The sequence below is a fragment of the Anolis carolinensis genome, chromosome 1 (assembly GCF_035594765.1).
Source record: "Anolis carolinensis isolate JA03-04 chromosome 1, rAnoCar3.1.pri, whole genome shotgun sequence".
Classification (NCBI taxonomy): domain Eukaryota; kingdom Metazoa; phylum Chordata; class Lepidosauria; order Squamata; family Dactyloidae; genus Anolis; species Anolis carolinensis.
The window spans coordinates 256,682,851-256,696,536 of NC_085841.1; the positions used below are offsets into that span (position 1 = coordinate 256,682,851).

The 13,686-nt window shown below is 38.5% G+C and overlaps 1 protein-coding gene across 5 annotated transcripts in view; it reads right to left on the minus strand.

Moving 5' to 3' along the window:
- The window catches only part of nckap5 (NCK associated protein 5), an 856,064-nt gene that overhangs the window by 348,698 nt on the left and 493,680 nt on the right, over nt 1-13,686 (minus strand). The window lies entirely within an intron of this gene.

Genomic DNA, 13,686 nt, shown 5'->3' on the forward strand with positions numbered 1-13,686 from the left:
TCAACATGGAGATCTTCAAAGCACATTACAACTAGAATGTCACTAAAAGAATAAATGCAGCATGAATAACAAAATACAAATATTAATGAAAGTGTGAAATACCTAAACAGTGTTCAGGGCAAAATATATACACAGATTTTCAAAACAACATAGTTTTGACACCCTAAAAGCCTGAAATATCAGCAAAGACAAGCTTTTCAGAGGGAGGAACTATCTTTAGTCAAAGCCTTGCCAAAGGAAAGACTCTGTGCCATGGCATGCACAATCAACTATCTTTATGATACTGGTAAAACAGTCAGCCTTTGCTGAAGATCTCAGCAGGCAGGATGCTAGAGGATAATATGTTCCTCACAGGGCTTTAAATATGATAACCAACACTCTCAATTGTGCTTAGAAACTAAATGGGAGCCAACATAGATTGAACAATGAAGTAGGCGGTGTGACACTTATGACTACTGATAATCAGCCACAGCATTCTCCATTAGCCAGAATTTTCAGTTTTTTAGTGACTACATGGAAAAAAACACAACAGGATGTTTCAGCACAATCTGGATCAGTCTTTTCTAGCACAGGCTCTTCCTAGAAGACAATCCAGGCTTAAAACTAGGATGACAAATACACCAAGACTTTAGGACAGTATTAGCCAAAACCACTTTGTTCATGTATGGGTAGAGTTTTATTTTGCTTTGTCATATCCAATCCAAAACTTCTTAAAAACCAATTCATGGCTGATTCAGAACTTTTGCTTTTCCAGTCTTATACAGAAAACAGGGATGAATCTGCAGATCATCAGTGTACTGATGATAACCCATCTCATACCTTCAGGCAACCTCCTTGAGCTGTTTCATGTAGACACTGTATACTATAATAGGACAAGATGAAAGCCTGAGGCTAAAGGTTCTCAAGCACTTTTCCAAATCTCTTCTCCAACTAGCAGAAAAATTAAAAAAATGATGATGTAGTCCTGCCAAGGTAACTCAGAAGGAGCCCTGTTTGAACTACAACCCCCAACATCTTTCTCTATTGGCTCTCACAGCTAGGATCGATAAGAACTAACATCCAAAACTACTGGAAGGCCTTTTCAACTTTTTAAACACATATTGTTTTAGCCATTTTGTTGAGTATACTTTATTTGAAATGTTTGGGACCAGATGTGTTTTGGTTTTTTGGGGGATTTTGGAATACCTATGTTTGTGTATACATACATAATGAGATACATTGCAGATGGGAACCAACTCTAAATATGAAATTCATTTATGTTTCATATGCATCTTAGACACATAGCCTGAAAGTAATTTTATACATTATTTTAAATAATGTTGTGCATGAAACAAAGTTTGTTTCAGAAAGCAAAAGTATCAATATTTCAGGTATCCCAGGTGGACAATTTTGGAGTGTGGAATATTTCAGATTTCAGAATTTCAGATAAGGAATGCTTAACCTGCATTGGAAGATGTTTCGTGTGCCATAAAGATGAGGAAGTAATTAAAAAACAAAACAAATAAACAGGGACTGTTCACAAACATGACCAACAGACACACTATCCCATTGTAGTTCTCTATTTCAATTATTTAACAGAACATTTAAAATGATTTCCCAAAACCAAGACCAAAGAGATTAGTACACCAAGGTCAAAAATGGCAGTCAATGAGTACATTAACTTGGAATTCACTTCCAACATGTATTGGAGACCTGTCAGAATGAAAAACACAGACTATATAGAGAACATAGACTTCTGGTGCTGAGATTCCCCATAATTTGGGAGGCACAGATTAACTTCTAGGCTGCAGTTGATGTGTTGGTAGTTATTATTCCACCTTTAGATTAATTACAGATTGAACTTTCGAGAGTCTGCAAGCAAGGTCTGTTAAGGAAAAATGCTAATCCAATCCAATTTCTTATTTTGACGCACTATCCATCTTAGTTATAATTTATGCTCTGCTTTTAGATTCTTCTCTGAACTGCAACTGAAAGTTTCTTCTGATGTCCTATAGGTTTCTCTGCCTACTGATAAAAGACTTATGACCAAGGGTCAATACTAATGTTCACAGATCAAGAAAACACAATCCCATTTTTAAAGCCTTCTTAAAATACATAAATGCATAGTATTGCATATCAAAGCAAAGATACAAAATCAATAAACATAGTATCTCAAATAAAAGTTCTGGTGGCCAATGTGGATGCTTTATATTTTTCTCAGAATAAAATTCAAAACAATGACATTCAGAACTGCAATCTAAGCTGCCCAAAGGCCTTTTCTATATCCCAAAAAAGCTACCTAAAGAAATGGTCAAACTAGTAATTGAGAGAAATATTTGTTCAATGACCCATCAGATGAGAAAATAAAAGATCAAGAATAAATGCTTTCCAGAGCCATGAGGATTACCTGCAAGGGGGTAAAAAAAAACTTGTTGCTAGTCTTAAAATATTTGAGCAGGATCATAGTTGTACATTTTCTCCCCTAAAGGGCATGCTACTGCACTAAAGGTAGTTGGCCACCATTCTTATCTAAAATATATTTTTTTCTTTCATTTAAATGGAGCTACTATTCTAGTGGCATACCAGGAAAATCTGTATTATTTATACAGCATATAGTCATGTTACGATATGGAAGAATCAGTTAATGTGTGTGCATCAACTGCAATGAAGCTGATTGGTTAAGTCATGTCTGGAGAGCTTTAAAGCCTGGAAGTTTTTGATACTGTTGCAATTTTGTTTAGGCTTGAACTAAGCAGGTGCAGACAGTTTGAAGAGAGAAGCAGGAGAGACACAAGAGTTTGAAGTGTGCTCTTGATTCATGAGCTGCTGGAAGGAATTTATCCGCATGGACAAAGGAAGGACTATTTTAAATCTCTCATAAAAGGACATTATGTGAGTTAGTGCAACTGAGCACAATGTACATATGTTGTTCTGGTTTTAAGAAGAATAAACCACTTGTTCGTTATTGTTCACCTGCGTGGCACATACCTTTTTCCTGCAAGGCAGTGCGTGGACTACACATTTTGATTTTTCATTACATCACAAGTCAGCCCTCCACATTTGCTGGGGTTAGGAGCATAGGTAAAGGTAAAGGTTTCCCCTGATGTTAGGTCCAGTCGTGTCCAACTCTGGGGGTTGGTGCTCATCTCCATTTCTAAGCCGAAGAGCCAGCGTTGTCCCTAGACACCTCCAAGGTCATGTGGCTGGCATGATTGCACGGAGCACCGTTACCTTCCCGCTAGAACGGTACCTATTGATCTACTCACATTTGCATGTTTTCGAACTGCTAGGTTGGCAGAAGCATAGGAGCATAGGATCACAGAATTACACTGGAGAACCTAGAGATGCCTAGAAATAATTTTTAGGAATATGTAAGTCTTCCAGCATGTGTCTATGGTAAAGTTCCAGAGGAGTCGCACCAGAGTATTTAGAGATTCCTAGAGATAACATTTTTATCAAATCCATGCATAATCATATCTGCCAAAGTTAAACCTGCAAATGTGGATGGCTGTATATAAGGCACAATATGCACACACATAACACACAAATATGTACATATGACCCCCATGGGACATACAACTTCCCCACCCCTTCTTTTTAATAGAATCAGAAATAGAACCAGAATACCAGGTCAATATAATCCATTCATATTGTACATCTCCAAAAACGTATGATTTGTATCCACATATAACCTTCTGGAAAACAAAAATCTGCATGGCAGAATTATCAATTAAACATGTCAGCACTTAGCCTGAACTTTATAAAGTTACTTTTTAAAGATTACAGTCCCCAGATTTCATCAGCCAGATTGGCAAATGTACATGTAACGTCATTTATGGCTGCACCCAGTGGCGAAACTGAGTGACCAGTTCTGGAATTAGTAGTCAGTTTCCTCCCACAACTCTACCCAAGATCACTTTTCCAAATTCCATGATTTAGGGCAAACTTTGGCCCTCCAGGTGTTCTAGACTTCAACTCCCACAATTCCTGGCTGGGAATTTCTGGGAGATGAAGTTCAAAACATCTGGAGAGCCTGATTTAGAGCCTGCCCAATATTCTGTGTTAAAGGCAGGATCAAGGGATAAAGGCCTTGTATGGAAAGTCCTGTCTTCTCATGGATTACTCATAATTCAGTCCTGCAAAAACTGACATTCCACAGCATTGAAGTCTAATTTCCTGCAACTATTTCAATGGATCTAAGACAGGCCCTCCAAGAGTTTGAGACTCCAGTTCCCAGAAGCCCTTACCAGCTTGTCCAATGGTCAGGAATTCCGGGAGCTGAAATCTCAAACACCTGGAGGGCTAGAGGTCAGGCAGGCCTGATCGAAGGCAATGGTCTCCCACCTGAAATGCCAGTAAATCATTGCTGCTTTTACATTGACTCAAAATATTGCTATAGTATTGTAGTAGTAGAATCAGACAAAATCTCAAAATCCCACTGGGTTTCCTGAGTGAGTCAGTATTTCTCAGTTTACCATACTTCTTGACAATGCTGGGAGTGTAAAATAGAATGACCCCATTAACAATGCTCTGAACTCCTTCAAGAATAGCCTTATGAAAAAGTAGTAAATAACTACATAAAATAAAAGCTTCCTTTTGTCCTTGAGTCATGAAGGTTTTTGACCCCTGATAAGAACTATTTATCATGCTACTTTTAGAGTACATATTCTGCATGTTAAGGAGTAAAGTCTTTGGCAAAATAAACATTTTGATAAATAGTGAGCATATAAATATAATTGCTTTACAATATTATCACAATACTCTGAATGAACAATGACTAGGTGACCTCAGTTGCAATAAATAAGATAACTTGGAACAGAGAATAGTTCCTTAGTAGTATGTTAAAAGAAATCCTTCTCTGGTATGTCACATATTTCATTAACTTTGATTGGCTTCAGGTAATCCTGATTATTTGGGGTGTTACAACATCTGGGTTGAAAGTCTCAATTCCATGATAGGTTAATTAACTAAAGCTTTAGCTAATTAATTGGTAGGAGCTAAATCTTAATTATTGATGATGCATTTTAAACACTGAGGTTGCTCTTCCTCCTCCTCCTGCATATTTGCTCCCTGTTTGTTGAATAACTTGGGAAACAGAAAATAAAGCATTCAAGCTACTCTTTTCTTCTACATGACAGTTTTACAGTTTATGAAGTTTTAAAAATTATTATTAAATAATCCAATCCATCTGGTAATATTCCCAAAAGACACCTCATGTTGGAATTTTGGTAGCATGCAATTTTTTAAAAAAGTAATCCATGTTTCACAACTGTTAGATCAGTCAAAAACTGATTAATTATCAAAAAGTTAATCAGCTGACTGTTCATGAAATAATGTCAGTGAACATACAACACGTCTGGTACATTTGAGTTTCATATGGCCTTTTTTTTTCAGTGTGAGCTTGAAAGCATATGAAGTAGCAACTTCATTTCAGAATTTCATCTTAAATACAAGTAATTTACTGTATACTACCCTTTCATCTTTGCAAGGGGAAGCCGTGGTGACGCAATGGGTTAAGCCCTTGCCCTGGCTGAACTGCTGACCCAAAGGTTGCTGGTTCAGATCCACAAGACAGAGTGAACTCCTGTCTGTCAGCTCTAGCTTCCCATGTGGGGACACGAGAGAAGCCTCCTGGCAGGATGGTAACACACCTGAGTATCCCCTGGGCAATGTTTCTGTAGATGGCCGATTCTCTCACATCAGAAGCGACTTGCAGTATGTTTGCTTCTGACACGATAAAAATATTTTCAAGGGTTGGCAGGTCAGCAGCAAGAAATTCCCTGACACTTTTAAAAAATGACCAGGGGCAGGTTCTTGTGATGTCATAGGGTGGTTCCTCATGCTGTTACAGATGAGACTGAAATACACACCTAACACACATACTACATAGCCAAGTTCCCATTGCATTAGAGTGACTTGAAACTAACTGGCAGAATTGAGTGCCCTAGCTTTACAGCCACAAATATCAAGCTCTCGCTTCCATAGATGCCTAACACTGAGAACTGAAAAAACAAAGCATTTTTTTGAGTCCTCAGGGCATTATCCATGTGAATATGGATAAAATTCCCTGGATCTGGGGATCAAAAGGAACCTAGTTAGGCTTCAAGCCCATTAGTATGAGGAAAACCGGGGATGCATTACAAGGTATCTTTGAGGATATTCAATCTAACACTTCATATGTCCACAACATATTTATTCAAACATTTCACTTTTCAGGATATTCTGCAGTCAGTCAGAACATGTGTTAAAATGGAATAACAGACATACCAAACAATGAATTCTTGTAAGGTTTCAGTAGCTAAGACTTACAAGAGGCATTTCAGCCTTTCAAAATGGTAGAAAACTATATGAAAAGCTGATAAACTATCAAACAATAGTAACATGGAGAAGGAAATGTGGCTAAACGGGGGAGTCCCAGAAGGCTGGATCTCAAAAGGCAGGATGTGGTCTCATATGAGGTTTTTCTCCTCCTGCATGAGGATCTCAGGTCAGAGATAAAAACATATGTGCTGTCAAGAACTTAAAAAACAAACCTATTCTTGTTAGCATTTCATATAGACGTGTCAGAGAAATAAACAAGATATTACAGAAGAGAGGAAGGATCAGCACAATAATGATGAGTAATACTGAGATCCCAAGAACAGTGGGAGATAGTGAAGGTAATTTGTAAACCCATGAACACAGTAAGTTCAGGCCTGCAGTCATCATCATAGATTATCACTTGTGGATGAGTATGATTATTTTCCAAGTGTAGAGTCTTGGTGGTGGGTCTGCAAATGACTGCAAAGACCTATTCTGGATTCACATAGTCTTTCACAGTGAAGACGTACATTTCCAGATGGAAGATTGTCCCAACAGGGGTTTGCTTGATGCACCTTCCTCTTGATACATTTCTCCCTTTTGCCCTCTAATCATGTTTCTTGAAAAACCACAGCACTGTTGACAATAGCTGACTTCCAGTTAGAACGCTTGAGGGCCAAGGCTTCCCACTTCTCAGTGTTTATGGTACATTTGTAAAAGTTAGCTTTAAACCCATCTTTAAATATCTTTTGCTGTCCACTCACATTCCATTTTCAGTTCTTGAGCTGAGAGTAAGTAACTGGTTTGGGAGTTGGTGATCAAGAATTCGGACAATGTGGCCAGTCCAGTGAAGTTGATGGCGGAGAATCATTGCTTCAATGCTAGTGGTCTTTGCTTCTTCCAGAAGACTGACATTTGTCCACTTGTTTTCCTAAGAGATTTTCAGAGGCAATGCTGATGGAATCTTTCCAGAAGTTGAGAATGATGTTTGGTAATGGTCCATGTTTTGCAGGAATACAACAGAGTTGGAAATACAATAGCTTTATAAACAAGCACCATGGTATCCCCTACAGATGTTCTGATCTTCAAAAATTCTCTGCTTCATTCAAAACAATGCTGCACTCACAGAGCTCAGATGGTGTTGCATTTCAGTATCGATGTCAATTTTTGTAGAAAGGTGACTGCCTAGGTAGCAGAAATTGCCAACATTTTCTAGTGTTGCACCATTAAGGTTTATTTCCGGAACTTTAGAGGGATTTGTTGGTGACTGATGTTATGGCACTTTGGTTTTCTCGATGTTCAGTGAGAGGCCAAGCTTTTTGTACGATACTGCAAAAGTGTTTAAAGTGGCTTGTAGTTTATTCCTCTGAATGAGCACAGAGGCTGCAGTAGCCAGAGTGCAAAGAAAAAATTATTTGAGATCCCTGGGAGGTAGAAATAATGTCTAAAACACCTTTGGCACTGATGCATAATAAATACATACACTACCACCTCTTGGTATAAATATAAATTAGGTAGTTAGAAACATAGGGAGATAAAGGAATTAAAGCATACTAAGCACACCAGATATTTCAAAATGAAAGTTTATACAAAAGGATAAGGCAAGTCTGTGTTACAAATTTGCATTAGATCCATAGAAATTAAACCCAGCCATGAATCATAGATATCCAGAATGGTGAGAGCTGAAAGAACCCAGCAGTCCTAAAACTGGGCATTTATCTTTAAAACATCTCTGAAGGACAACTTTTAAGGGTTCCACGGCCTCTCTAATTAATAACATAATTGCAGAACTATCATTTTAGTACAAAATAATTGATTTCCACAAATGCTTACAGGGGGATCTTTTTAATGATTGCAAATGAAAAGAAAATCTCCACATGATTCTGCCAGCTGCACTTGGCCCCAATTATAAGCCAGAATGCAATCTGGAGAGCTCTATTTTATTGGGACAAAGCCGCTGCATGTTGAATGATCACTCCTGCTAACAAAGCATGGACTTTCTTTTATGGGTGCTTTACTGTGATGTGCAAACCCAACAATTTAAGAAATGGTAACAATCCCGAGCAGTCTTCTGATGCCTGCATATCCTGCACTGAAATGGCTTAAATTCAATTACACTGGCACATGTACCATTGAAACTAAAAAAACCCCACAGATTTGTGAAATTTTCACCTAATTTTCTGATGGCAACTTTTTCCACGTTTTACTTCTATTTCTGAGTCCTTGGTAGCATATTAGAATGCTTTCAAGGTAAAACTAAGCTTGCAGGTGCTCTCCTTAACAAAATATGAATTTGCACATGTAGTTCTCTGGTGGTTTTTCTCAACCAGGCAGTTATATTTTTATGTAAAGTACAGCCAATATGGATATGGTATAGAAGAAGGCATAGTTATGGCACCATGTATGCTTTATATAAAAAAAACATAATGACATTATTATATATATTTATCAAGTGCTTCAACGTGACATTGAGGTTTTTATCTAGTGTTACTGGAAACAGATTTCAGACTACTTTCATTTCAGAGTATATAAGTATACTCAACAGATATTCAAAAGGTATGTAGAGCCCAAGTCTTCTGAATAAGGAAAATAACAGTACAAAATAGGTAATGCAACTGAAGCAGGAAAAATAGATCATGCAGTTCACTGCACCATAATGGGTAAAAGGAAATTAAAATCTGCTCATAGATAGTGTTTATTATAAACTGAGAAGTACAAGTGACCTTGTTCATGGCTCTCTGAAAATGTATGTTCTGTGACTGGGACGGTCACAGCAAACAAAAACAACAAAACCCAGCATATTGATGGAACATTATGACAAAATAATAACACTGGTAATCTTTGTATTAAAAAGCTACTTGTGAACATTTACTCACACTCTATCGCTCACGATAAAGGAACAAAACATTAAAATAAAGATGAACCCCTCATCAATTACACTTTTCTCCCTTGAAAAAGATGCAAAACAAGAACAGAGTCATAGAATAATGATGCGCAACAGCCATATAATAAAAAGCTATAGTTCTAAGCTACATTGCTAATCCAGAAGACACAATAAGAATGATCTCTTCATTCAAGCTTCACACATACACTACACATGCATTAGAAAGCTTTAAAACTATCTACAAACCAGTACTTAGGGAGAAACATTGCCTGGATTCCCAGAATTAGATGCTTGACTGAACAGTGTCAGTCAGTCACAGAAAAAAGTGGAAAATTCTGAAAATCCTGCCTGGCATTTATGTAACCCAGAAGTGTGCAACAAGTGGTTCCATGCAATGCAAGGAGCAGTCTGGGGTCCTCCTTTCATGTAGACCCAAAAATCACACCAAAATTCAGCAACAAAACAAAGAAAGACATTAAGATCAGCAGAAGAAGAATCGTTTCCTGAAAACTGGCTAGAAGATGTCTCAGTGCCTCCTGTACCTACCACTCTTGACAGTTCCTGGTATATTATAAGAATGATGAAAATATTTTACTGCTATTACCAAATTTGGCGACGAGAAACAACAAATTCAAGAGCCCCAAAAGACCACAGCAGAAAAAGTAGAGCAGCAAACAGGGACAGCCAATAATAATTTCCTGGCACAGAAAAGCTGGCCTTTTACAAAAGGTCAGGACTATTCAGTTCACTGAAGAAATAAAATGATTATGCAAAAAGAAAGACTGAATGGGAACCACAGAAGGATTGCTAAATGCCAGAATGCACTAGCCTGCAGCTCAGTACAAATGTTGATACCCAAGCTGGATTTTAGGTACATTGCCCCATGAACTTGTTCTTTTCAGGTACAATTTTTTTTTTTAAAAAAAACCCTCAGAAATAACAAAACCATAAATACATGTGAATGTGCTTACACAAACACACACACACACACACAACCAATCCCAGCATCTTTGTGCAAATAATTTCCCTAAGCAATACCTAACTGAACTCTCTGTTTTGTTTTTGTTCTGGATGTTTGATGTTTTTACCATCCTTGTGGGAGGCTTCTCTCATGTCCCCACATGGAGCTGATAAAGAAAGCTCATCCATGCTCTCCCCAGGTTGGATTTGAACCGGCAACCTTCAGATCAGGAACCCAACCTTCAAGTCACCAGTCCTGTCAGCACAAGGGTTTAACCCACTACACCATCTGGGGCTCCTCTAACTTGCATTAAAGATAGATATATATTTGGCTATTATAGGCAAAACCTACTGTGAAGAAAGTCCCGTTAAAAACAATGAATCTTATGTCCACATTAATGTGTGTGGGTTTGAAACTTTTGAAGCCTGTGATTGCCTTTTGTAGTATATGTGGTGAAATGGGAAAGTAATGTTCAATTGGTAGACTGAAATACTGAAATCAGTGCACACCTATACACTCAGTCATAATCCTTTGATGTTAAAAATTCTCTAGAGGCAATTAAGAACAATGCTTTTAAAAAGTGCTAATGTATATACCTGTGTGCAAGTGTAGAAATGTTAGTCAAATAATCCATCACCACCACTCCAAAAAACATGGGTTGATTTATGCAGAATGTAGGTAACAGTCAATGTAAGTACCTTGACCCTCATCAAAAAAGGAAGCATTGCCTTCTCTGACGAGAGTGGTGAAGACAAAAGCTTGGTCCATCCTGAAAGAACCTAAAAGAAGTATCAGTCATTACCCCACTCTCTCTGCCATGATGCTACTTCTGGGCAGAAAATGGTAGCAGTGGCAAGGGATAGTTGGTCCTACAGTATGGATGGGACACATCAAAATCTATTGTGTTGGCCCCAAAACTTGGCCTTAATGTATACTGTACATGAGATTGACCAAAACAGAAATAAACACGGTGTATTCATGAGAAGATTTTATCATTTACACAAAATTTAAGAACTCTTCCATGTATGCAAATAATGGACAGTGCAAAAGAACAAGATTTCTACTAGATCCTTTCTTTCATTCTAAAATAAATACTGTTAAATAATCGTCAAACTTAACTATTTTCCTAAAGTGTATGTTCAAATAACCTAATTTCTTTCAACACTCTGGCCCCAACCCAAAGGTACACATACACACAGCAAGAAGCTGCCCGCATGCTGATATGCATTTATTTCTGCCAAATGGATGGATGGCACTGTCAACTTTGATAGAGCTGATCACCCTCGGGGCAAGAGGATGCTCCCCAGAGGCTACAATGTATCACACAATTAAGGCTATGCCCTAAAAATGCTTACCCTGGAACAAATTCCATTGGGGGTCTACTTTTAAATAGACTTATTTAAAATAGTACTGCATATGTCACTATTGCAAGTTTAGTTAAATTTGTGAAAGATCCTGCCCACTAAATAAAATATTATGCAGCCTTCTCGACCATTTCTGCTCTTGGAATTCAATAATTTTAATAAGACTATGCCACTCTTTACACACAGTTCTTGTTAGATTGCTGCTACTATTTCCAGCGGAATGGCTTTATCCACCAGCTGTAAAAAAAAAAGTGATTTCAGAGCCCTAAATGTGCTATTTGTATGATGTTTTGTACCCATTAGTAATTGTGCCGTCCGCCGGACAATAAAAAACTATAAAACTGAAACGTGCTGTCCTTTATCCGGGCGAACTGCAAATCCCTATAAGCTGTCCTATAGATATTGAACGACTGAGTCTGGATAACTTCAAAAAAGGATGTTTATTCATACAAGGTTGTAAACCTGGCACAGATCTTAAAGTTGCAGAAAATGAAACAAATTTCCATAGGTTTTAGTTGCAGAATTATCCCTGGTTCCAGAAGGCAAAAGTGATTATAAAACCACTATACCCTAATCACGCTGCCTATATTAGAAGGAGAAACTCTTTCCTTCCCTATCTTTACAGCAAAGATTAGTTCTAGAAGCGATGGAATAACTTTGCTCCTCTAACTAGATTTCCTATTCCAGATCAATATAATTCAATACTTATCTAATTTGGATAGGCTTAGATTGGCCTGGTTTTGAGGATGATTTGTCCCAGTTAGCCTTGCACAGCTCCAGCACGTTGGAAGACTATAGCCAGAATGAAGCTCCAAAATGGAGACTAGACCCTGGTAAAAAGGGCGGTCCTAAGATGTTGCACTCTTTGACCAATCACTGCAAAGAAAACTGCAGCCAGCTCTTGCAGATTCCAAGCCACTTTTCCTAGGCTTTTGCAGCCAGAGGCTCAAACAAAATGCAAAGGAGGGAAAACAAACAAACGACCAATAGGTAAGGCAAACCATCGTCCTGGGGGACGGAACACTCCCCGCTAAATTCCCAGGATGTGGGAATTTACCAATCAAAAACATACAAACACCTTTGTATACACAACAATAAAACAGTATAAAACTTACACACTTTGGACAAGCAACACGAGGTCACTAATTGGTCTGTCCAGGACAGACATTTTGTCCTTACTATGAGTCTTTACTTGAACTTTTCTAACCTTACCGTCAGGGCAAGGAAAGGTCTTTAGTATAATGCCCATAGGCCAGGCATAGCGGGGCAAGTCTTTGTCCTTTGGCAACACAAGGTTTCCCACCTTGGCATTGTCCTTTGGGGTTTGCCAGAGTCTTCTGGTTGGAAGCTGACTTAAGTATTCGGCCTTCCACCTCTTCCAGAAGTGGTTGGCTAAGGTCTGCACATGCAAAATTGGTGCCACAGTCCGACCAAATTAACTTAATTGGCCCTCTGAGGGCTATGAACCTTTTCAATGCGTTTATGAATGATGAAGTGTCCATTCCCTCTGCAACCTCTATATAGACAGTTCGTTTTGACAAACAAGTAAACAAAACCGCACATCTTTTGTTATTTACAACACCACCCCTGGTTTTCCTAGTGACAACCTCCCAAGGACCAAACACATCGATTCCCACATGGGAAAAGGGGGGGTCTGTCAAAGTCCTGTCCTGAGGTAACTCAGCCATCAGCTGACTCTGACAGTTACGTCTGAGTCGCCGACATTTGACACACTTAAAAATAACACTGCTGACCAAACTTTTAGCATTTACCACCCACAGGCCTTCATTTCTAAGGGTCGCCTCAGTCAGAGTTTTACCTTGATGATGGATTTTCTCATGGTAGTGACGAACCAACAACAAAGCAATATGGCTATTGGGGGGTACAATGATAGGGTTCTTTATACACACTTTGAGTTTAGCCTTAGCTAACCTCCCTCCCACTCTTAAAATGCCCTCCTTGTCTAGAAATGGGTTTAACTCACGCAAGAAACTCCGGCTGGGGGTGTCAATCCCTTGTTCTAACCTGGCTATTTCTAGACTAAACTCATGCCTCTGAACTGACCTGAATATTACTCCCTTAGCCTTCAACATGTCCTGAACTTGCAAAGGCTGACTATCTTTGCAGACTAAGCGATGTATAAGCCTAGCAACTGCTCTAAGAAGACTGTGCCACTCCGAAAAACGTTCAAAACGGTG